The sequence below is a fragment of the Lutjanus erythropterus genome, chromosome 3, assembly GCF_056507025.1.
Source record: "Lutjanus erythropterus isolate fLutEry1 chromosome 3, fLutEry1.hap2, whole genome shotgun sequence".
Classification (NCBI taxonomy): domain Eukaryota; kingdom Metazoa; phylum Chordata; class Actinopteri; order Lutjaniformes; family Lutjanidae; genus Lutjanus; species Lutjanus erythropterus.
The window spans coordinates 5,953,574-5,980,063 of NC_139319.1; the positions used below are offsets into that span (position 1 = coordinate 5,953,574).

Here is a 26,490-nt window from a genome sequence, read left to right on the forward strand (position 1 = left end):
TCTCTCTAACTGAGATGTTATAGATTTCCTGTCATTGAAATTCCACTCTTGAATATGCACGCACTGCGAAATATCTAAAATCGAAGAGTGGAAAAAAAGCTAGAAATGTCAATGTAAAATTTCAATCCAGTGTGGAAAAGTTATTCCCCAAAAAAGTCATTCTTAAGGAACAAAGAGATACCCCCATTTCAAAGGAGACTCCCTAAAAGCGTGGTATTTTGCACGGATTGGTGTGGTTTTGCAGGACGTAGAAAGAGCATGCTTTGACAAGTTCGTAGGTGAGCTCTGTGTCCGTCTCAGCGTGCTCTGAGTATGCAACAAAAAGTTGGACTAAGTGGCAATAGTGGCTTTATTTCTAAAGAAAAACTACACTGAATAATGCAGGCATAGGCTGTCTGAGGCATAGACTGTTCTGACGTCAGAATAAAGACCCTGCATCTTAGTGTATTATTGTTATTGGACATACTTTAATCCAGCTTCTCAACATATTTTAGCACTATTTAGTTCAGTGATGTAGTGGGGAGAAAACCAAAGTAAACTCAGTTTATTCACCTCTTTTAAATAAAGCTGATAGGTTATTCATCTATTTTAGATTCTCCAGTGTAACATTTTGATGGTCAATTTAAGAATTATCTACAGTCAAGTGACTGTCATTTGAAAAGGTCTGATGTTCATGCAGCAGTACAAGGAGCCAAAATCTAAGTGTATCTTTATAAATTCATGATTGCATGTTAAAGTTTGAAGTTACAACATGGCGTTATGTTTAATCTTGAGTTTAAAGGAAAATGTCATGGTTTGGGATTTTGTTTGTTATTTCCTGTTTTATTTTGGTAGTTTCTGGTCCTCCCTCATGTGTTCTGTTTTTCTTCCTGTCTTTGTCTGTTTCCCACCCTTTGTAATTGTCATGTGTTTCATCTGTTTGCCCACCTGTGTCTTGTTAGTTCTCCCCATTTAGTCCCTGTGTTCCTCAGTGTCTTTGTCAGTTCGTGCTGCTTGTTTCCCCATGTCTACCAACCTGTGTCCTATGTGTTCCCTCCTGTGCTTCTGTCGTGATATTTTTCCCCTGGACTATTTTTGAGTTTGTCTTTTGTGGATTACCTTTCTTTATCTTTGGATTTTCCCCTCCCCGTATTCGTGTAAGTCTTTGTTTCTTCTGTTTTTATTCATGAAACCCTTTTTTGAACTGTTCCCCTCTGTCTGGTTCCTAGTGTCTGCTCTTTTTAGGTTACAGTTTTGCATTTTTTTTTCAGAGAGTGATGAGAAAACTCAAAAAGTGAGCCAACGTAATGCAGGATGTAAGGCACCGCCTGGGTGAAGTACCGGCTTTTTTAGGGAGTCCCTGTTATGAAACTTGGAGAAAATTCAATATGAATTAGAACAATTGTTTCCAACAATGTTAAAGAAAAACAAGTCAATCATACCTGTGTTTTCTGATAACCATTTCTAGTTGCTACAACTTCTGGGAAAACTCAGGAAACATCAAGAGAGTGAGGAAGGAAGCTGCTGAATGTGAGTCAACATGATAAAGATAAAAGTTAAACATCAACTTGCCCGTGAAAGTGATTTCTGCCTGAGTCATGTCAGAGATTTTCATCAGCTGTGACGGTTGTTTAAAAGTGAAGATAACTCCGATGATCCCACATTACTTCACAATACCATCAAACTGTCTTTTTATTGTTTTAATATGAAAGAGACTCCAACTGACAGAATTTACATATTGTGCATTTAAATGCAACTAAAAAGCAGTCGATCCAGAAACCTTTACAAAATGGGGAAAGCAAAATTTACAGAAAAACTGTTTTGTTTCGATTGATTGTTTTATTCTGTCTCTTCGTGATCAAACGACTTTTATTGTGGTGTTATCGCGTATGCCATTGTTTTTACTGTTGACTCTGTTGAGCACTGGGCCAAATGAATTTCCACCTGCGGGGTAATATCGAAAAATATCTCTGCAGACCTGAATGTATGCCATGTGCGTCAGTGGAAGATTCAACTTGAAGAAAACTAGAAAAACTCCCGCGCACTGTCTCATCAGCAGAAAGTGAGACAGTGTGCGGGAGTTTTTCTAGTCTTCTTCACCTGTGGGGTCATAAAATTGATCTTTGCAAGTATCACTGAGTAAAGAAAAGGTCAGTTTTGTCCTTTTGAGCAGTCTTTTTTTTACACAACACACCTTACTTTGTGTTTTTGGACATATATATTGTTGATATGCTTTTTCAGAGATGTGGAAACATGGTTTTGTTCAGTGCAGTAGTTTAGGAGAAAGGTGAAATGAGGCTACTGTGGACTAACTCGCTGTGTGTTTGGTTGTTGTGCACATTTTAAGGTATTTCACTGAAACCCACCACTGGTTAGCAGCTAAAGAGCCAGATATTTCCCTCAGGAGCTGGTAGAGACCAGACCAGAGCTAAAAGAGAGTGAATATTGGACTTGCATTAATCAGGTGGACACAAAACAACTCCAAATCAATACTAAAGTTACTACATAGCAGCTTGATGTGTGAATAGTTTGCTTATAAATTAGCTGTATCGACATAAAAATTGATGCTGTGCCAATGTTGTGTTCACACCTTGTTCCTCACCACAGTTGAGATTCCAAGACAGCTGAGGTGAGAAAACACTGCAGATCTGCAGATCACTACAACAGACGCAGTGACTGCAGAGGAAAATGAATAAAGCAAAAGCGATTAGAGTCAAGTTGAGCTGTTTCATGCAGTGGAAATATATCAAAAAAAAGGAAGAAAACAAAAACAGCAATGGCAGGTTTGATACAGTCTTCCAAATAAAAAACAAGATAAGTTGTTTCTTCATTCCCTCTTGAATGACATCTAGAAAAAGTTTTCTGATACTTCTATCAACAGGATAACATATTTTGCCTTTATCTTCCAAATTTTAACATGTCACTGAAAAGGAAAAGTCGGTCACTTTACAACAATGTAACTATTGCTTCTTTTTTGTTTTCGCAGCTTGATTCTTTCAGCCTCAAGCGGCCCAAAAAAAAAAAAAAAAAAAAAAAAATCAGCCATTGCAAGTTTAACCCACAGTTTCCACCAGGCACGGCTGTGCCAAGTTACAGCTGCACTGTGGTGGTCAGAGGTGGTCGGCCATTCTACACAATGCTTATGATTCCACCAGAAACACCCCAGAAATGGCTTTCCACTCTGCTCCGCTTCAAATTTGTCGAGAATTTGTCAATTTGCCGAGTCTTTTTGACGGATGCTGCGTCAATTAGCACAGAGCAGATCGAACGGGCAGGAGGTCAGACACGGAAAAGGCAGGGAGAATCCAGGTAATTTTCAAAATAAAAGATCTTGTGCAGACTCACGATCATAAAGACAGACAGAAAAGAAACTATTTAACCACGTAGCCTGCTTATCCATGGTAAAGGGCACAAAGAGCAAGGAAAGACAACCTAATGAACAAAATCTGAGCAAACATAAACATACAAACATCGACCAAAGCAAAGACAATTGTCACTCAGAAAGTACATGTTGCTGATAACATACTGACCTAAAAAATAAATAATTAACTGTTATTTTTGAAGTTTGATTAATTTATCACAAAAAACAATATTTTATTATAGAATAAGACTAACCTACATCCACCGCACTAAAGTATATGCAACAAGAATCTGAAATACAGTCATTTGCTTCACAATCCTTTGTTTTTTCTACATCTTTGCAGGGCTAGTTTTATTGCAAAAAAAAAATACTCATACTGCACAGTACTGTGTACCGTCCACTTGTCTCTGTAACAAGACTACTGCAAAGTACTACAAACAGGACATCTGGGTTTTGAGGCAAAGTTGCAATCAGCTATGTTTAGAATATTATTTAATTTTATGGTAATTATTTAGATTTTTTTTACATATATATGTCAATATATTTTCTGCAGAAATGCACTGATTTTGACATCATTATGTTTTGACTGTTTGTAACAGTTTTGAAAACTGCAACTGAAAAATGTGCTGCAAATATATTGTGTGTTGCAGGTGGTGGAGTATGAATGAGAAAATAGTTGATGGATTTTGGGAAATGTGGTCACTGAGTGAATTTTGAGCAAAAGCAATGGAAAATGATTCGTAGTTTGGTCCACTAGAAAGGTTCGACCCATGCATGTAACCAAACTGTAACCTGTGAGAACCATGTTGCATGTTTGAAAGTTCGGACATAGTGACTATTACTCACAGGAGAGAGCACTGATTTGCCTCTGGCCTGGAGACTTTGTTGGCAATCTCCAAAAACTGCCTGTGAGTGGAAAATCAGGGCGAGAATCATGTATTGTAAATTCGCTGTAAGAGGTAAGTGCCTTGCTCAGGGGCAACAGCACAGCTGCTCCTGGGTAAAGTAAGGTCGTAAACCATTTTAAAACTCCAGGATGCCTGATATTATAAGCAGCTAATGTTGCAATAAGCTCTGGGTCAAGGACAGAAGCCCCAAGCTGTTTATGCTGAGTGTAGCACGGCAGGGATGGGGATGGATAGGTGGGATACCCACTGGGTAATCAGGTGGATAAATCCTCAGTCGGGCGGTGGAGAGATGAATGAGGTGGAGAAGGAGGGCCACAGCCAGAGGGAGGTCACTGTCATACATTCCCTCCCTTCACCTCTCCTCCTCCGTGTCAGCAGATTCACTTCATCCTGCTGCGCTCCGAGCCTGAACACAACTCACACAGGTTGATTCAAAGTGTGTATGTGTGTGTGTGTGAGAGAGAGAGCATTCGTGTGTGATTGAACACCTGATATTTCACAGTTTGAGGGAGGAGAAAAGGGAAAACGACTCCCCTGCCTTCTTATCTTCTTATCTTAGCTCGAAATTGATTAAAAAGACAACTTTCATGCCTACACAATTAAACACCTCGCCTCGGGTTAGACAAGAAGAGAATTAGACACAACAAATAAGCAAAACAGCAAGTCTTAGCTGTGCTTGTCTTCCTTTTTTGTTCATCTTTTTTTCGGGAGAAACTTTTAACACTTCAGTGATTTTCCCGATAAAGACAAACACACACTCTGCATCATGCACCTTTGTACTTAAAATACTATGAATTCCATCGTTAGCATGGTGCAACAAAACATCCAGTGGATCTAATCACTGTGTAATGTGAAAAGCTGCGCCGTTACATTCAGCTCTCCAGAGTCTCATTTCTTTTAACTCATTATTTTGGTTTTCTGAGCCACAAACTCCAACAGTGTTTCCATTAAAAGTCACTGTATGCTGTCTGCCCAGCAACAAACGGCAGAAAGTTAGCAACTGACGTTAGCTAGTGAACAATAATCGAGCACTTTGCCGCTAACGAGACAGATATTTTTCTCAGAAGTTGGTGATGACCAAAACAGAGAAAGAAGTGCGACATGACACATGGCATGACATGACAAGTGGTCTTTACCCCAAAAATGATGAAATTCCACTGTTAAGTTGACTTGGTCAATGTGTAGCCATGCTAATACAGATTAGCTAGCAAATAGCAAGAAATCAAGCTTGTTCTAATGAAAAACATCCCAGCTAAAACTACTGATACATTCATTAATTTCTGCCCATGTTGCCAGGTTAAAATTAATGTGGTTATGTTCAGTTTAATTAATTCAAACACAGCTTTAATGCTGCAAGAAAGTATTACATTAGTAACACCACAATTGTGTGTATTATTTGAGTTACAAACAGTGTGTGTGATTTGGTGGTTGTGCTGAGGAGTGTTTTGAGGCCACAAACAAATCCAAGGGCTGGCTCGGCAGTATAAGACGATAATTGTTTTCTTCTTCTTCTACTGCTCCCACATGGCCAAATATAGTTAAATAAAATCAAATGATGCATCTTTAATTTTACAATTTAGGTTAAAAAAAAATGCCAGCATAATAATACTCTCCTCTGTTGTGTCTCCACAGTGGTGGAGTGAACTCCCCACTGAAGTCAGAACAACAGAAAGACAGCAAAAAAATGTTTCAGATCATGTACTCATTTCTCTAAAAAATAAAATCATTTGGATGTCATCCAGCTCTTGCTCCTGTGTGGTTGGACTGCTCTTACTGTAGATTGCTTTGGAGAAAAGCAAAATGAATGCAATGTAATAATCATCTCAAGTTCAGTGACCTGACTTTTCTGTTGTAAGTCAGAGCCACTAATTTCTGGAAAATTTTTGTAATAAGTTCATTTCTGTGGGAAAACAAGTTTTAGATAGTCTTGGTGCTCTGCCAGATTTGTTCATAATTTAACTGAAATATATGCAGGTATGTATTCTTCCACCGTTGCTAGTAGCAACCACTACTGGCACAGTTCCATGTGCAGAATAGTTGAGTTTATGCTAAAGTGAACATCATTTAGTCAGATCAGTGATCAGACAAAGATTGATAAAAACATTCATCTACTCCCCAAATCCCCTTTTCAAAGCTTTATCTGTCGGTACTACTTTTATTACTGCTGCTTTGTGATTTTTGATTTCATAGAATTTAGTTTTTCTACAATCATCTTGCTGCTAACAAAGCGAGCAACCACAAGCTGTCGGGAGCTAATGCAGCATCCTCTTTAACTGCTGAGATAATTGTTGTGTTTCTTACTCTCTTTTTATCTTCTACTCTTGTGGAGTCTGTGTTCATATTTACTATAATTACTGTGTTGTACTTCCTATGGAGCCTTATGTTGATCTTTTGCTGGAGATATTTTGTTTATTCCTGGCATTTTGTGAATCCGCTCACCTGTTACTGTACTAAACATTTTTATAATCCCTTTAGTCTGACTCGTGTTTATGGAATCACACTAGTTCTGATCATTTCACAATCGCTACCAGTAAAAATAAATAAATAAAATTCCACAGGCAATGCATTGTCTGCTTTTATTGGAAGTCTGTTCAGCTCAATGCAAAGCTGTGCATGTACATGCGCAGTAAGGGCAGACAACTATTTGTGTTCAGGCTGTGCAGGCTATGTTGGCGGGTCTCTGCAACACATTATCACTCCCAACTCTTCAAATGTGGCAGCTTGGTCAGTGTCGCTTCGCTTCAAACTGTGACACTGCTGGAGTTTCACAGGAAAACAGTGTTGCAGAATCTTCCAAATAGTGGAAAGTGAATGGTGTTAGTTTCTGATGTTAAAAAAAGCAACAGAATACATGAAATACCTTCATACTGCTCTTCTGCTGTAATCCAAGTCTCCTAAAGCCCCAACATACCAAATTGACAGAAAAATTTTTATTTACGTCATGTTTTTAGCCTAAATCTTCAGTGTAGATCCGTGAGAAGATCATCATTTGAGTTACAGAGAAGTCAATGTTGACAATTTCACATGGGTCACACCGAGGGATGCTCGCGATTAGTCGGCTGTAAGATTAAGCGTCCCCACTCTCGCTAGTCGGTGCCAGAAATACTAGTCATTTAAAATATTTATCAATTTCATTCATGCATGATGCCAATTATCTGTTGCCTCTAAGAGTTTATGCAGCAGCCTGCCACTAGTCAGGACACGGACGTAAACCTGCAAGTGGAGCAGCTGCTGCTTTCTGGGTGTTTTCTTAGTGTTAGACTAGTGGACTAGTCCAAATAAAATTTTGCATTTAATCGACAGGGAAATTAGCTGCCAGGAACATCCCTAGCCGCAACCCCAGTTTTCCTGTGTTTGTGTGACCCACCAAACCACTCATCCATCTCCTCCAAACACAGACTCTCTCCCTCTTTATACTACATCACCTGACTTTGACGGCACATCAAAACATGGACGGACACCTCCATAAATGACAGTGGAGTGGTCCTCTGATATCATAGCTTGAAGCACAGGGGTCACCGACCTGCTGTGTTTGACGCATCAGGAGTGAAAATGTGCTGATCTCACAATTTGTTTGTGTCTCTCTTTTCTTGAACAAAATCAGCTCCACATCTCTCATGTGATAAATGATGAGCACAGTATACACAAATCCATATTCATCTCCAGCAGAAGCAGATAAGGGAATCATTGTGGGACACCAGGAGATTTACAGTTTTAAAGTAGGAGTTTGACATCTTTTTCAGCTCTGAACCACCCTCTGCACCCCTCATTCCTCCTGTATGCATTCCTTCCTTTTGTTTACACCCCCCCTCCTTGCAAACACGTTCATCATTCCATGTTGATGGAGTGCATGCAGAAGGGCATGACATACGGATTACATGTTTAAGCCGTGTTTCTGGTTGAAATAATACATGGCTTCTATTTCCGGAGGCGTTAGCAGACTCATGCTCATGGTGGTGCACCTGCACACTGATCATGATGGTGGAGATAGATCACAGGGGACTATTTATCCAGCCTTGTTTGCACAAGTATCTAGGCCAGATCAGTGGGAATCTCCTGACGGTATTGTTATGTGGAAATGATTAATGAACCAAATCAATGATATATGTATCATACTTGATGCATGCTACAAGCTCCTGCAGTGCACGTGAAAGTCAAGGTTAAGCGGCTGAACAGATTAAGTCCTAGGGAGGGAAGAACTGTGATGTCTGTTACACCAGCAGGAGAGGCTGCTGAGGCATCTTCCTCACAGGAGACCATATGTCAGTGTCGGCTCCGTGCAGTGTGAGGGCTCTGTCTTGTGTCAGCACCTGGGAGGGCAGACGTGTCAGGTGTCGTGGCAGGAAACGAGCCATGGGGCCATGAGCTGTCCTGTAATTATAATGTGAAGTTAACAAATCTGTTCTGCCAGGAGAGGTGGGACGTCAGGCGCAAAAAGGAAAATAATAATTTAATTGACAAAACAAATGGATTCAGATTGAAGGAAACCAACAGGTGAAGTAAAATGTTAATGAAATGTTTCTTTCTAGGTTGCACTACTTAAGATTTCAGTCTTGTTTGATGGTTGGTAACACCTGTGGTTATTGGTGGTTTAATACTACAGATCCCAGAATTCTGGGCAGAATAACTGGTGTATTTGTTAAAAAATGTAACCAAACCCAAGTCAGGCCAATAATGATCACAACTGCAATTTTATTTTGTGCAGCAAATGGCACCGGTGTTGCCAGATTGGGTGGTTTCCTGCACAGTTGGGTTGTTTTGGGTTGTATTATGTGGGTTAAAATGGGCTTGGGTGAATGGACAGTGGACAGTTATGCAAAAACATCAAGTCTGCAACTATCAAATCTGTATTTTTATTATAATGGAAACTGCTTGCAACATTTCGACATCATTTGTTTGGCATTTTTGATAACATGTGTCGTCATATGTGTGTGTGTGGATGGGGTGCACTTGTCGCTCAGATCAAATCTATTATGATATTGTTATTTGAATTGTCCCTTTATTTTTTCTTTATTTTGAAGGGAATAAATGTTTTATACTTACACTGTAGCTTCTCATCTGTATTCAAGCCCACTCGTGAACACTTAGTTTTATTATTATGTTGTATGAAAAACATTTTTATGAACCACAATAATATTGCTGTCATTTCTGAATTAATTTTTATCATTAATAATAGATATTATTTGGGCAACACTGCATCACATTGGACGTTTTCCACACAACAGCATGCAAGAGTCAGTTACACCTCGCTGAGACTTTGCTGATTATCACCCTGACAGTGTCAGATGCTCCTCCTTGTTCCATTACTCCCTACTCCCCTATTTTTGTAGGCATTTTCAATGATGGTTTACTTTTCGCGCTAACCTTGGCGACAAATACATTTTTAGCTGCTTCATAATAAAAGTCATCTGTGAATTGTCAGTTGAACGCTTTTAATGTGAAGAGGCAGAAGTGGGAAATCTTGGATTTGCATCAGCAGCAACTTCATGCAGTTCGTATAAGGCAGTTGGAGAGTAAATGGTAAACAGCCCAGGCATCACTAGTGCACGTAAAAGAAAAGCCACCAGCAGAGATGGCTGTGGATCAGGAGGACTGAGCCGTCGTGTAACATCTGCCGGACTGCCAGAACGGACCTCTATATGACTATTTTGACAGTCTTAAGGATTATAATTTAAAATCTTGCATTCTCTTTTTTTTTAGAGCTGACAGGAAACAAGTTCCAACAAAATGAAAAAACTGATAAGTAGAAAGATGATGGAACAATAACTACCGGCTCGCACATTCTGAGATATTGAGTGTTAGATACGGTTTGTTATTGAGTTTTGAAAATTAATTTTTCCTTACTGTATGAAATCTCTGTCGAATAAATAACCCAAAAGAGAAACTATTACAGTGAATAGTCCTGAGGAGAAGCAAGAATTTTAATATTCTGTGCTCAGTCTTCAGTGTGGTTTTTCAGGCTGTTAGATAGAAAGGCACTTTTACCAGGCAGTCAGAGGCCACAGGGTCAGGACAGGAGTGTCTGTGCATCGATTCAGTAGAAAGGAAAGAAAAAATTCTAACCTCATAGCCCTAAAAAAAAGTGCACTAGTGTATAGCATAATACCAGCATGAGACAGACACTGACATGCAATTTAAGGCCACTTTTCTGACTTTTCCTGGACAATACTCTCATTCTTAAATGATGCATCTATACACACCGTACTGTACACACTGGTGATGGTGCGTTTTCTCATTATGTTATATAATGTTTAAATTACGTTGTTAAGAGGTGGTATAGTTAATAAAAACAGTGACCTACAGCTTGGGGCTTGTTACCAGTGGGTCAGCAGCTGAACTCTGAATGTTACAAGTCCACATTTAGTGTTAGACCCCATAAATTTGGGAGATTCACAAGAGACAGATTTTAAAAAAGAATGGTCAAATAAATGCAGCAGAGGCCAGGATATCCTGACTTATAGATCTAGTATAGAATAATTGGAGATGCAGATGCAGACTTGGAGACACAGGGGAGGGTAAGTTGAAATTCTTTACTGAAGAATTCACAAATTAAGCTCAAGGGAAACCGATCACTCTGAATGCAAAACAGAAGTTGCAGAAAAAACACAGCACATATGCATGCAAGTAGGAAACGAGCGACGGCGTTCTCCAGCCCTCATCTTATATAAACTGGTGATGAGGATCCTCTGCAGGTGTGCTCACAGCAGGAGTCCACTGATGACATTGCACACAAGTGTGCTGCTCCTCCCATGTGAAAAGTAAACCAAAAAACTCCAGTCTCACAGCATTCATACTAAAGGGAAACTTAAAAACTAAATAAAACACATAGAGAGGGCTCACAGGGGTTGGGGTGACAATGTCAAGCCTTTGGGCCACGTGCAGGGTCATAGTAGTCCTGCATTCATGTGGTGTTGGAATAACATAAGAATTAGTTCCTGGCTGGGAAATTTCATGATCGCCCCCTCAAGTTGGAACAAGAGTTGATTTTGTTGCACCACTTGACCCAGCTGTCTGACACTATTAGCAGAAACATGGGGGACAAAAGGAAATGTTTGGCTTCTAGCGTTTTATTAATTTACATATTGAATATCAATTGTAGTTGACATAATTCAGGTTGACCACAAAGTAGGCTGAAAATACAAAACTACATTTTAATCCCACAGAATGTGAGTCTGTGATACTAAAATCTTTGAATCAGACATAGATACAAACTTTTACACATATCAGAGATGGCCAATCACTGGTTTGCTGATTAATACACAGCATGATATATGGGGGTATAGCTCAGTGGTAGAGCATTTGACTGCAGATCAAGCGGTCCCCAGTTCAACTCTGGGTGTCCCCTACAGTGGTGCTGTGGTTTCCACTTAGACAGAAACACATCTTTCACCGGTATGATGATGGAATTTAAGCAAACACTACTTTCCAGAACATCCTCGGCATATTAATGAAGAACACTGAAGGCATTATTACATTGAGTTCCATTATAACAGACATGAGGTCCACATGCTCAGAATGGGCACTGCGGTGAGCCTTAAAGGGCCAGTTCATCCCAAAATCAAAACGCATGTTTTTCCCCTGGTCTGTAGTGCTATTTATCCATCTTTTTTCATGTGCGTGAGTTGCAGTGTTTTGGAGATATGTGGCTAAAAGGCACTCGGCTGGAGCTGCACAAAGCACCAAAACAAAAAAATTTGACACATTCAAAACCAGTCTCTATAGTATGTTAGACTCCATGAGAACTACTTTCTTGCCACTAGATGGTGTTAAAAACATCTTTATATGAGGGGGTATAGCTCAGTGGTAGAGCATTTGACTGCAGATCAAGAGGTCCCCAGTTCAACTCTGGGTGCCCCCTACAGTGGCAGTGCGGTTTCACCTTTAATTGAAATAAAGTTCTTCCACCAATCGGATGACATGGAGGAATTAAAAAAAACAACTGAAGAGCAACAGTACAGTACAGTGTAAAAAGCTGTTCATATGCTTACTGTTCCACACAATTTGCTTAAAATCTGCATAAAGCAATAATAAATGTGTTCTGAGTTTGTCAAACCACAGAAACTTCTTATTAACCACCCAGCTAATTTGAACGATTAAAAAAAATTTGCTAAGTATAAAAAAATCAGGTCTCAAAATCATGGAAAAAGCAGCTCTGAAACGCTGGGGTGTGTCTGCTCTGCTGTCTCAACTGTCAAACACCGCTGTGACCTGGAAATGACCTGAAACGTCTCGCAGCTTTATTGGACACAGACATGTTTGAGTCACCGGAGTCAGATCTCTAGGGTTCAGTACTACGTTTCCTGGTCTTTTCATGTGCTTTCAGCAACTATTTTCAATAATGTTTAGATGTTTAGAAGGAAAACTCCCTTTTTCCTTTACACAGACTTTAAATTCTTACACATGCTTATCAAAACAGTTTTTCCCTTTCCCTGGTTGATAATCCAGCATCGCAACTAGCGAACTAAAAACATTGTTGCTTGACCCAAAGTCTCTGATGTGCTTAAGAAGTAAAACATAATAGCGACAGATTATCGACATCTATTTCTCTCATCAATTTATGGCTTCAAACATACAAAATATGTACCGTCCAGGGAGAGCAGACAACATTTGCTGCACTGCAAGCCTGAGAAATCCATGAGTCTCGTGTTATTGACCTCAGTGTAGGCAGGGGAGAGAGAGACGCAAATATTCAAAATGTCTCCAATTTTCTTTTTTATTATGTCTATAAATATCAGAGGATTAAATTACAGGTTGTTGAATTATATTTTATGATTGCACCATTCAATAGAAATTGAACTGTGATCTCAGACCTGCATGAGCCAAACTACAACTCCAGTGATACCTTGTGGCAGCTCCTCATCTGCTGGCCTCTGACTCAGCTGCAAGTCTGCTGTCTCACTTGCACAGAGCAGTGCTGCTGCATGTAAGGCTGAGGTTTTGCCTCATGTGTTACAGAAAACTGAGTTTCATAAGGACGCAGCAAGAAAACAAGACACTTCTTTCAGTTCAAAAATGCAGGTAATTTAGCCATTACAGCCTCCGAAAGCCTCGAATTCAGCATCCATTACTGTTTCCCATAAACATCACAGCCTAGAAGTTCACAACTGAATGCTTCTCTGGAATAAAAGTGTTTTTTTTAGATAATCTTGCCTTCCTAAAGTAATGATCCTCGACAGCTCTAATCATCTATCCAATTTTCCTTTTCTTAACAATTTCTTCTCTGCTCCACTGCGTCCCATTTTGCTAATATAGCTGTTTTCTCGCTGTTTCACAGTTGGCTCCTTTGTGGTTCTGCCATCATCACGCTGTGTGCAGCAAATATTTACTGAATGTTAATTAAAAGCCAAACTAATGTTTGTTTGTCTGTCCTCGTGTTTGTAGTTTGTATGGACCAATTTGAAACCTTGCAGGGACATTTTTGCAAAGCGAGGTTTGTTTGCCCAGTCAGCTGTTAGAGGGTTTAGACTTCATTTAAGGATTAAAGTTAGACTCAGGTTTATGTTAATAACACTAAACTGTATCTACACACACTCACACTAGTTGTGGGATTCTGTGTCTGTGTGCACAGGACGGCTGAGTAGTTGGCAGTTATATTGGATGAGTGATAAATCTTCTATCTGTTCAATTTCATTGCAGGTGTCGGTGTGTGAGCGTGTGTGTGTTTGTGTGTGTGTGTGTGACTGGATACTTGCAACAGTTTGACATTTGGGCGTTGGAAAGGAAGATCAAACTGTGCTCTGCGAGGGTAGCATCTGTTTCCTCCGTCTACTGGCAGCACGTCTGTGAGTGTGTGTTTGTGTGTGTGTGTGTATTCCCTCTCTGTGAGGTACGATACAGACACACAAAAAGGCATCTTGAATGTTGTCCTTCATCATTTACCTGCCTGTGCTGGAGTGTGTGAGTAAAAAACATCATCTTCACCTGTGTGGTCTGACGACTCTTCCAGAGACGTCAGATTTAATCTCCACATTCTTCTCGTCGTTCTTAAACTGGGTTTCATCAGTTTTATTGTGAAGTGAAAGCAATGGTTGGATTGAATGGTTCCACTGTGTTCGTTTTGACAACACTTGATGTATTTTTCAAAGAACAAAACTACTTGCATTTTAGAGGCACCTGTCACCATTAGGAATTCATTTTTATTTCCTAAAATGAGACTTTTTCCATCCCAGGAAAGGAAGCCAATTTTCCCATTTCATTTCCCAACATTTTTTTCCCGTTTGCCATCACTGTATTTCCCCAGAAACGGGAAATGGTCTTGATTAGATTTCTGGGAATCTAATTTCCCGGGATTAAACCCAAGTCACCATGTCTATAAAAGGTTTGAGTGTCTAATACTAGAACCACCAACACTGCAATACACCCCCCCCCCTCCTCCCGGATCTGCAGCGGGGTCATTTTTACCCCCTAACAAGCAACAGTGTCTGCAATTGCTAAAGGGGTCACTTATAGAAGTTGTGACTTGAAAAAACATTTTAAAACTAATTTTACGAAGGTAATAATAATAATAATAATAATAATAATTTACAATTTAATTACAGGCAGAAAAGTTAATTCAATTTTTTAAATTCATTAATATAATGTAGAATAATTTAAAATATGACAAAGGCCATAAATTAAAATTAATGTAGAAGAAGAACATTGTTAAAAAGTTTTAACTTTTATCTTTTTTTTTAACAATAAAGACCTATTTTATTTGAGAGCAAATGAACGGAACCAGAGCTTCAGCAAGAAAAGACATCTCTCCTTTCTCCCTCTCTCCGTCACACACACACACACACACACACACACACACACACTCCACAGACTTTCACAGTGCACTGTCAATTTCAGAGGTGTCCTGCGGTGGTGAAGACGATTCATCAGGTGAAAATGACGGGTCAGTCACCATCGATATCTCTCCTCCTATCAGATTCTCCTTCCTCACTCATGTCCTGAACCCTGCAGTGCCTCTTGGACATTCAGTTTCTTTTGGTACGACCTGTTTTGTGATTTTTTTTTCTGTCTTTTAGTATAAGCATGGGCTGTTTGCCGTCTAATAATGAAAAAGACGTCTTGAGTAAACAGTGGGTGTTGCTAGGAAACTGCATGTAGAGTGCAGCCTTATATACATTTGGGGGAGGGAATTTAAGTAATGGAGACTTCAAGAAAAAAAGGTTGAGAATGGGAACCAGTGTTAGTGGTTAACCATTTGGGAGTGAATGGTTATGACTCAGGATAATTAATAATAATAGGTGTTATCTGACATTCAGGTGTAGTTCAGTAGGAGAGCATTTGACTGCAGATCAAGAGGTTCCCCCTTGAAATCTGGGTTCCCCTTACACCAATGGTGAGCACTGACTTTGATCTTTATGAAACTTCTATCATCTTTGCTTAGTTTTGAAATACACTGTGATTGAAATAAAGGTGGCCACATCTTTTTATATTTACATGTTAAGCCTACATGAGGTGGGATGTGATACAGGAAAAAAAAGACCAGAAATCAAGAATCACATGCGCAAACAGACTTTTGATCAATAAGTACTGACATATGTTGGGGGTATAGCTCAGTGGTAGAGCATTTGACTGCAGATCAAGAGGTCCCCAGTTCAAATCTGGGTGCCCCCTACAGTAATAATGTGGTATTGCTTTTAATTAATGTCCAGTCCCCCAGTATTAACATGTACCCGAATGTGTGGCTCAGGATCATTTCCATCCTATTGTCTCCCTGTAATAGAGCTGCTGGAAGGTGAAAATCCACTTCAATCAGTTGTGCAACTAGTTCAAGTGATCTGCTGCCAGCAATGGATCAAATGCTAGCAGCTACTACACACTTGACAAGTGCTGGTAGATCGTCTGTTTTTTTTTTTTAACTCTTTATTAAAAACACCAGCAGTTGCTGGTCCATGTCTGGTACAGTAGAATTCATTGTAATGACACATTTATTGTTTGTCACTCATATGGTCAGCATGTTGTAGACACTCGAGTTTGCTTAATTTCTGACGTGTCATGAGACCAGTGGTGGAACTGCGCTTGAATGAAAGGTTATGGCATATTTCCGATGTAGGCGGCACCCAGAATTGAGCTGAGGACCTCTTGATCAGTGACGGTTCAACTCAAAGCAACTTTTCCTCATTTACTCAAAGCCCGACAGCCATTTTTGTCAAGATATGGTTCAAAATCTATCATAATTATCGTAAAGTGTCACCCAGATGTGAAAAAGGCCTGCCACCGAGGAGTGAGTCTAAGTACATGCTACATGTTTTTACATACCGTTTTCTCAAAAAAAAATTGTGCTGAAATTAAAGTTGAAACCATTTCTCCTAAAGGGGGCACCCAGGTTTGAACTGGGGACCTCTTGATCTGCAGTCAAATGCTCTACCACTGAGCTAGTTAGCAGTTAGCAGTTTTTCTCATCTACGGCAATGATGATCGTTAATCTCTGCCTTTCTGGAAATCTCTGATCCCCACCTTCAAGTGTCGGTCTTAAAATAAAGTGTTGGGGTTTGTGTAGATGAGAAAAACTGCAGCCACATTTTAAGCCTACAGGAGGGGAGTTTTTGATGCTGAAAAAAAAAGTCAAGAAATCTTTGAATCCATTGTGGGCACAGACCTGAAATATTGGATTTTGATAACAGAGTAGAAGCTTTTACTCAAACACCTGTTTGCACCTGTGGCACAGGACTTTTTTGTATGAAATGCTGTTAAAATCTTTATAAAACTTTGTTTGGCTCCATAACAAGCAGAATGATCTTCTATCTGAGAGAGAAAAGGACATTTGTGTTAACATTAATCAACTGACTGTTTGAAATGAGCAGTGAAACAATGTCAGAATCTGGGACCAATGTTTGCTGTTCACTTTGTGTACCGGCACTAAGTGTTTGAGGGGTGTAGCTCGATGGTAGAGCATCTGACCGCAGTTCAAATCCAGGTGTCCACCAGAGTGCCTTTATTATTACAGAGCCAAAGGGAGTGACGGCGCTGATACCCACAATGAAGTGTTGGTTTTGAACTGCGCTGACTGGACAAACTGTGTCAATGGGCCTCCAGCTCGACGTATAGATTTCACAAAAACACAAGTGAGGTCTCCTGCTAAAAGCCCAACATGCACTCCCAATGACCCAGTGAACTCTCCTCTGCTTCTAGCTGAAGTTATTAACCCACAATCTACCTTTGAATATCAACCATGCAAACATATATAGACTGAACAGTTGGCATTTGTCAGCTTTACTCTGACGGAATTGAATTTAATGAGTTAAGTTATTGTATCCGTGCATATGCTACAAACACTACAGTATCTCAGTTAATGCTTAAATGATATGATTAAAAGTGACACATCACATTCGGTGCCACTGCCCTACTTGCGACCCAGACTCATGTGCTTTTCTTTGTTGCCTGTTTTTTTCATTTTTACTACTAATGAGATAGCTATGTGTGCAGCATTTGAGTCCAAGAAAAATTCTCCTTTAGGGACAATAAAATATATTGGATCCATACATGGAAGACCTTTCCATTGTAGATTTCTGAGGCTCTTCAATCAAAAACTCTAACCCTGCTACTACTGATAGCACACAGTAAGGGGGTATAGCTCAGTGGTAGAGCATTTGACTGCAGATCAAGAGGTCCCCAGTTCAAATCTGGGTGCCCCCTACAGTGGCAATGTGGGCTTCCCTTTAATTCATGCACAGTTCTTCCTCTGAGATGATCATATGTAAACAACTTCTGTTTACTTGAACATGTTGGATGTCTGAATGTATCCTCACAAGGACATCCATTGTAACAGGCATGAATTCCGGCTGTAAACGTTATTAGTGTAGAAAATGCCAGAACACTGTTGCTTTGGCTCCGCTTGACGAATCAGCATTGAGCGTCAACGAATGAAGTCCACTTGCTCATCACCTGTGCAGCTGCAGAGGGTAGATCGAAACAGCTGTGAATGGACTTTTTGCTGTTTTATTTCCCCAATCTAAGTGAGTTGTAGGCTACTGTGTGTAGAAAGTTCTGGATTGTGTTATATTCACTTGAGTAAGAGAGATTTATTACTCATCACAGTGATAATATTGCTGTTGCTGTGTTTTTAGTCCTTTGCTGATGGATGTGAAGATAGTTCATTGTAAACAGCCATATGTTCATATTTGGGTTGTTATAGTTCATTTTATTTACATGCATAAGCACTGAAGAGACAAACTAGCACCAACGACGACATTAAGCCTTGATTAGCTATTAAAGGAGCATGTCGCTCTGTGGATTTAAGTTGTAATTGGTGTAGATAATTCTAAGTTTATGTGTTATGTTAATGTGCAATACACTACCATGTTTCCCACAGGAAGTTAATTCTATTGCAGCCTTTACATGCAAATTACTGTACATCACTGTTATATTGTCTTAAATATGCTGGTGGCTGCAACATACAGTCTGTGAATAATGCTAATGAATACATTCAGAGTTAATGCAGAGTCTTGTAAATTCTGTGTACATAGATGTTATAGCCTGTGTAATAGTGTTATCATACGGATGCCTTATTATGTACATTCTTTATTATTTGTTATATTTTACAACCACTCACAACGTCATATTCCTCTGCTATCTCAGCAAACATTCCTGGACTGTAACGTCAGACATCTGCGGTTAAGTTCTTGTTGGACACTGTGGAGCGAGCCAGTTTCCTGTTAACCAGTTTTGACAGTTAGTAGAGAATGACGCTACAAATCTTTTACAAGCGCTAGTCAAGTCAAAACTGGCTGCAAGCATTTGATGCTAAAAAAAAAAAAAGAAGAAAAAAACTGCTGTTGGAAGATCACTGCAATTAGTTGGATAGGACAGTTGATTTTGATCTTTTAGTAGCACAACAAAGGGCTGCAGGATGGAACTGAGCGTAGGCCACTGTTGATGAGGCGTGGTAAAGGGGAAACCACACTACCATTTTCAGATTCCTACATGTCATCATACTGGTGGAAGATCTGTGATTCAGTTAAAGGTGAAACCACACTGCCACTGTAGGGGGCACCCAGAATTGAACTGGGGACCTCTTGATCTGCAGTCAAATGCTCTACCACTGAGCTACACCCCCTCGTGTAACACTGCAATTTTATAAGTGAATTAGACCTTGGTTCCATGCATTTCGCTGAATTGATTAATTGTTAAGTACAGTAAATAAATAATAATAATAAAAAAAAAACATAACAGTTGGCTGAAAACTTTAGCTGCTGGCTGTAGCTTTAGATCTTACAGGCACACATTAGCTCATTAGAATCTTGCTACTGACAAGCTAACATTAGCTTGTTGCCTCAGAATGGGCGAGTATCATTTAAACAATAAGTGGCAGCAGAATCCAAAATATGAGTGGGTTAAAAAGTCATAATTTAACTTGGAGAACTGTGGCGATATCCTGAAGTGGGCCTAAGTGTATTTACTGTCTAATTTAATGATATTTCTATTACATGGTTGCATTAGAGATATCAATTAGATATCATCAATTAGACATTGTACAAGAGACCCGTGGGCGGTGTAGGTAGTAAAAGGAGAAATATGATAAGGGATTTAAATGGATTGTGTTTGCTCTTTTACACTCACACAATGCATCCTCAATTATGATGCAACATTTTAAAAAAGAGGCAAGGTCCTAAGGAAACTTATAGCAGTGTGTTCATTTGTCACATGATTCTGGAGGCCATGTTGAATCCCTTTTTTTTCCCCAGTCTTCCACACATGGTTCAGCGCCATCATCTCTCAACTAAAAATTATTTTTTAATTGTTTAATGAACTTTATTTGATAATTAAGTAAGTGAAAACTTTTAAAATGTAAATCTTACCTTTAAGTAACATTCGCATTTTTGGTATTACGTGTATATATGTATATATTGTTCAACAAATATAAGATTTGAGAGAGTGTAAAATGCAATGATAATTGTTTTATTTTAAGTCAGCCAGATGGCAGAAACACAACAAATACTTGCAGTAATCTGTATGTGAGGAAAGATACACACCTGGAAACTGAAAACAAGCATTTAAATGTAACACACATGATCAAACACGAAACAAAATGTGACTCACCCTCTTGTTTTCCAGAGGGTTGTGACTGTTTGGTTTAATAGATTAAAGTTTGCTGAAATATGGTAACACTCTTTAATGCATTCATCCCAAAACGTTGTTCCACAATGTTACAACACTGCCTGAGGGTAAAATTCAGAGAAACAAACCTATGGAAAGACTTAATTTTTAATTTTTTTTTTCAATTTCAAATGGCATTTATTTAATATTGTGAGGTAACTGGATATTTTCCATGAGTACTGGAATAGATTTTCTTCAATTTTTAACAATAACTCTTATTTTTCATTCCCTACCATCATGGTACTCTGCTGGGTAAAGGCAGCGGTTCTCAAAATTTTTCTGCCCCTTCAGAAGCCAAAAAAAAAAAAAAAAAAAAGAAGTGTATGTTTCCCACCTTCTTACCCTGCAGTTCTTAGAAATCATTAACAATAGTTGGGGAAGCAACTGATTAAAGGTTAGCATGATAGCACCAGCAAACTCATTTATTTTATTTACCCTACACAAATCATATTAATTCAACTTCAGATCACTCTATATCATCATCATCATCCAGGCCCTCCCTGCAGTGGCTCTGTGCCCCCCAAGGGAGACCCACCCCCCAGTTTGGGAACCACTGGATTTAGGTTATGCACCCTAAAGTGAAATCCTAAAAACACATTTTCTTCAATATTTCTTACTGGCAACTGGCTACAGAATGCGCACCATAGAGGGTTGGAATATGGCAGCGCTGCAATCTGATGTGATTTCCTCTCAGCCAATCGCGGCCCTCATGTTGCAGCTACACAACCGACAACAGCCACTCTTCTTCTTTTCTCCGTACAGGAGTAATTACTTGTCAAGCCCTCCAACACTTGACACCTGCCCATCAGCGTTCCTTATCAGGTTTTGTTGTGTGTCTGTTGCGCTGGGTGTTTAACTGGTCTCTCTAATCAGTCACTCTTACTCTTCCCTCCTCCTCTTCATCACTGTCTCTCCGTTTCTGCCTCATCATTCAGATGACAAGATTATTCTGTATGAGCTGCTTCTAACATTACCTTACACATCAGCTTAAATAATTACTTTGCCCCTGCCTGGTACGTTTGTCATCTCCTAGACCACACCCACCCCCAACCCACAGCGCTTTCACTGCAACAGTAGCTTTCACCATCGATGACAGAGAGGATTCATCCAGCTTCAGACTATTTTTACTGAAGTGTGCATGTGCGAGTGAGACAGGGAGAGACAGACAGAGAACGTTATCACGCTTCCTTTTATAGGACAGAATGAATTAAGCTTTTTACTGTAGTAGGATCATTGAGTGTGTGTGTGTGTGTGAGAGAGAGAGAAGGAAAGATAGTAAATTATCATATTCCCACTTTTAGAACAAAATTATTAACAATCCTACTTAACTGAATTGATCCATTTTCTCTGCATGCATGGCTGTGCGGGTGCACGCATGTGTGTAATTTCACTCCTCTATACATTTCTGCAACATTGCTCTAATGTGATATTAATGACAAGAGACAACCACATCAAATCTGTAGAATGAAGAGAGAAATAAGGCATAAAGAAAAAAAAAAAAAGGAAAGCCGAGATTGTGTCTGGAGTTTATTATGATTTCGAGGAGAGAAAAATGGAAACCGGAGAGAAACAGTGAGAGGAAGAAAAACAAGTTAGTCATGATTAAGTTTGACTTGCTAACATGACAGTCTGTAATTCAACAAAACCTTGTCTTCTCACTCGTCTACATAAACTGTCAGCAACACATAAGAAACACAACTTAACTCCCTTTGAAGTTCGTTAAGATGGCAGCTACCCGCTGTTAGTGTCGACTGTGAAAGCCAAGGGCGGCCAGATGAACCGCGCTAAAACGCAGCACTCTAAGGCACTTTGGATAAAAGTGCCCACCATCGGTAAAATGTTAACCGTTATTGAAAATTAAACTGGCTAACGCCTGCCACCGAGGCATCCACAGGGATTAGCAATTTTCACTCTGAGAGGCATAGCATTTTTAAGAGGTTTATCTGAGTTACGTAATGTGGATGGAAAATTATTGCCCATCAATGTGACAGGGGGAGATAGAGAGAGCCTCTGTATGCATTTGCTCTCGCAGGCTTTGGTCTGTGGCGATGTATGCGTTTTGAAATGAAGAGCAGAGCAGAATGTGAAGTGTGGGCTGAGGCTTAAACCCCACATGATATGTTGCAAATTGCACATATGGGAAAGGGGAGGTGGGGGGGACACTGGGATATACTTTACATATGTATATATGTGCCACGCTGTATGTGTGGGCGTGTTTGCGTGTCATTTCTATAAGAGGGAATGCTTTATTGTAAGGATACAGTGAAGAGGAAGAGGACAGCTTGCCACCCTCACTTCTTAAAAGCACTTTGTTGAAAATGAGGCTCGAGTGTTACCACCTCCTCGCGGATCATTACATATTGTCTAAACAAAGTTATGGTCTTACTTCTGTTGACCCAAACTTCAACAACATTTTCCCACTTCGCTGTTTTTTTGTTTGTTTGTGCAGATAGTTTTCCAAGGTTTTGACACACCTCTGAGATCTCTTCCATCACCCAGTGGAAGTGAATGACATTTCATTTGTGGTGCTCAAAACATGAGACCAGAAAAACTCAATAGAAAACGGTGTGAACTGTTTTCATAGTGCCTATTTCGGCGGTTTAAAGTAGGGCCAATGAAGGACCACCCGAAAAATCAAAAGTATAGATTTTCCCCCCTGGCCTGTTATTTCTTGCAGAAAGAAAGTAATTCCAGTAGATTCTACTGCAAAAAGAAAGTATTTCCTACATGCAACTGCTCACAACAATGTGAGCCGATTGTAATTTTTGGAAAGAGACACTGGTTTTGAATTTTTGAATTTTCTTTTTTTCCAGACATCTCTACAGCTGATATCTCCAAAACTCTGCAACTCAAACAAAAAAACTAGATTAGATATAATAGCACTACTGAACTGTCAATTTAAGGTCAAATTGGTTATTTTCTTTACAATATTATATCATATCATATCAATTCTTTGTAGTATCAGGAATTATATATTTGTCCAAAGTTCACCACTATATGATTTCAATGCAATTCAAATCAGGGGGCTGCAATCGATATCAACAAATCAGTGCCCATCAAATCAAGCCCATTTACAGAAGAAGCTGCTACTCTAACAACAACATATAAATAAATTACAAATAATACCACGTCACGTGCAGTTACTTTAAACATGCACCATGAGTTCTGCCCCTATAGGTCTCTCTCACTTTAAAAGAGTAACAAAACACATGCGCTGATGATATCTGATGTAGTGTGGGATCATAGGAGTTGTTGTCATATAAGTTACAGCAACTAGCAGTTAGCAAGAAAAGGCACCATTACCTTCAATAAATTGCAGATTTTTCTGGATTTGAACTTTGTTAGAAGCACACAACTCTACAAAGTATATAACATATGCCGTATGTTTTTTTTTTATACATTTTAATGCAGAATTGTTACATATCATAGCTTTATGTTGACTCAGTTAACACACACAACACATGGCCTAACAACAAGAACATTTAACCTAAGGATAATAGCTGTCAGGGTTTGTTTTTTCCTTGTCACCAATACTGGCTTCCTTCCTGAAAAAATCAGTTCAATTGAGCTCTTAATCAATTGTGAGCAAACATGCAGGGATTCGCTCACTGAGTGTCTGATGCTTTCACTGTGGGGGAACGGTGTGTGTTCAATGAATTGTTTGGCCTCGCACCCTTTACTTCTCCCTCCCTGTCCAGCAGGTGTAGGGAAAGTATGTGTGCTGTACATAATATGGTAAGACTTTGTGCGTTCAGTTTGCAAACAGTGTCTGTGTCCAACTAAAGCCTCAGCTTGCCTGCATGTTTTTTTCAGCCCACCACCGATGGAACAAAGCAGCTAATATTGCCACAGTGAGAGCTACAAATTAGCGGACCTGATTTTTTTTTTTTTTTTTTTCAAAGGAATTAAAAAAAAAGGATAATGAACTGGATTTTATCAAAGACATCCAAAAAGAAAAATGTTGTATTGTGTCGCCTGGAAGTTTCCAGAACCGTGTGTTATGTGTCATCTGCCCTCTAGTTTTCCTCTGTAGAGACCATCTGGTCCAATCACCTGCTCACCCAGCTGCATCTCATCAGCAATCAGCCACAGCACATACAGCACATACACTATAGTGTAGAGAGGCCAGTGGAGCCACATAGTATATATAGTTTTCTGAAGTGATGAACCACTCTGAGGCAGCCATGATGCCTTTTGTTTTTTGACACAGTCAACGTGGAGATATCCGTTGGCCAGCCCTGGTGTTTGTATGCAAAGTAGCAAAAGAATGATCAGAAAACGTATTTGGTGGATGTTGGTTTGTGCGCACTGTACCCGTTTTTTGCTGCCTTTGTGCATGTTGGCTAACTGGAAAAGCCCTGCTATGCTAAATGGAATGCAACCCTTATTAGTATCATTGTTAACACCTGGGATTACCTTACTATTTCATATCAATGTGACTGCTGTGAAAAATTGCCCAGTAATTTAAAGGGTTTATCCACTGGATAAGTGGGTCTATGGACTTTGCTAACAGACCATTAGCTTTGAAACCTTCATTAAGTTATTTTCATTGTATGAAATAGTCTGCAATTTTGAACAAAACACCATGGGAAAGTAAGTAAACAGAGCAGTAGAAAGATAATAGTGCTTTTGTAACTGAGCTGAACAGTTAAACTATTTTTGTGTGAGCTTTGAAGCAGTGCGAAGCATTTTGGTTAGCTAAACCTGACTTTTACTGATCGCATCAACCTTGTTTTCAGCTAAAACAAAAAGTCACTCTAGACTCATTGCTCAGCACCATATTGGAGACAGACACAGTTAACAACTACTTCAAGCGATCTGATGCTCTAGATTTGGTGAAAACAGAAAAGAGCTAAAGGCAGAGCAACTACTGGACTTCCCTCTATCAGATCAGAATGCTAATGTTGTTTTGTGTCTGTTGGGTGTGTAAATAGGCAGCTGTTCACTAACACGTCAGCATTAACAACTTTAAGGCAATAACGAAGGGCTTAGTTTGAGTTTTTCTTCCCAAAAGTGGCCAAAAAATTCAGTTCAGCTCAGGTTCCACCGACTATGACCAAATCTAGACTTCAGCTGACAAGATGTTAAACCCAAACCTCAAGGATCCTTTAAGAATGTAGATCATGCATGTGACTCGAGTGGACTGAGCGAATCAAATACACTGGGATTTCTCACTTAAATCACTCATATGTGTGAAATTAATGTTGATGTATGTGGTGAGTGTACAGCCAACAGTATAGTGGGCTACTCTCTATTCTTTCTATAGGCAGCTACCAAGCTTCATGGTGGACCCTCTGCCTTCTCTTGAAGAGTTTATCAGCTTAAGCTTTCTGACTAATGTGATGTCATGGATTCACACTCAGCATCCAGCTGTTGGATATCACTTTACGCAAAATGTGTATACCCACTACTATTGAAGAAATATTGCTTGGTGGTGTTTATATATTTTATGTGTTAGAAGGTCTACAGCCTATTTCCATATTTCTGTTTCTCAAAGCAAGAACTGCAACAGATTTCCGTGCAATAAGTTTGGCAGGTTTAATATCTTTTACCGTAGGGACCACAGTTTTTCTGCACTCACACTAGAAGAAATTTAATACATACTTGTTTATATTTTTTCCAGTGTTCTTCAATTTGCTCTTCACCCTGCAGATTTGTCCTGTTTATTTCAGTTTTTGTCTTCAGAGGTGGTGGAGAAAGCCGGCTGCACTATTATTAGATTTTTTTTGTTTTGGTAATAATCAGTGTGTGGTTAAAATTTTATCACTGACCTTTGTACTTAAAAATGAAATTTGGAACAGATTGTTTGTATTGTAACCCTACAAGGACGTAGACCTCTTTATGGGTCCATTGGAACCACACTGTAACAGCCATGACCCAACCCCAGACCCGTACAGTTGGGATCCATGTTTTACACAGTCTCTCACAATTCTGGGTTAGCATGTTATCTCTGCTGGTATGCTGCGTCCTAGTAGTAGTTGCCAGGCAAAGGTTGCACTAGAAATCACTTAATCATTAAACAAATGCAGATGTTTAATTTAAAAAAAAAAATGTCCCTTTTCAAGTCTATATCAAGTCTCAAGTCATGAATATCAATTTTAAAGTTGAGTCTTTCATCAGTATTAGTTACACAAGTCTCAGTCCTAAAATCTGACT

At 39.4% G+C, this 26,490-nt stretch overlaps 6 non-coding genes across 6 annotated transcripts; 4 read left to right on the forward strand and 2 right to left on the reverse strand.

Annotated features, from left to right (window-relative positions):
- The first annotated feature begins 11,521 nt into the window (after window positions 1–11,521).
- Window positions 11,522–11,593, forward strand: trnac-gca (transfer RNA cysteine (anticodon GCA)). Its single transcript has one exon. It is a non-coding gene; the product is annotated as a tRNA-Cys (tRNA).
- Window positions 11,594–12,034: 441 nt separating this feature from the next.
- Window positions 12,035–12,106, forward strand: trnac-gca (transfer RNA cysteine (anticodon GCA)). Its single transcript has one exon. It is a non-coding gene; the product is annotated as a tRNA-Cys (tRNA).
- Window positions 12,107–15,780: 3,674 nt separating this feature from the next.
- Window positions 15,781–15,852, forward strand: trnac-gca (transfer RNA cysteine (anticodon GCA)). The gene has a single exon. It is a non-coding gene; the product is annotated as a tRNA-Cys (tRNA).
- A 691-nt stretch (window positions 15,853–16,543) lies between these two features.
- Window positions 16,544–16,624, reverse strand: trnac-gca (transfer RNA cysteine (anticodon GCA)). Its single transcript has one exon. It is a non-coding gene; the product is annotated as a tRNA-Cys (tRNA).
- Window positions 16,625–17,802: 1,178 nt separating this feature from the next.
- trnac-gca (transfer RNA cysteine (anticodon GCA)) lies at window positions 17,803–17,874 on the forward strand. The gene has a single exon. It is a non-coding gene; the product is annotated as a tRNA-Cys (tRNA).
- Window positions 17,875–19,222: 1,348 nt separating this feature from the next.
- trnac-gca (transfer RNA cysteine (anticodon GCA)) lies at window positions 19,223–19,294 on the reverse strand. Its single transcript has one exon. It is a non-coding gene; the product is annotated as a tRNA-Cys (tRNA).
- Window positions 19,295–26,490: the final 7,196 nt, after the last annotated feature.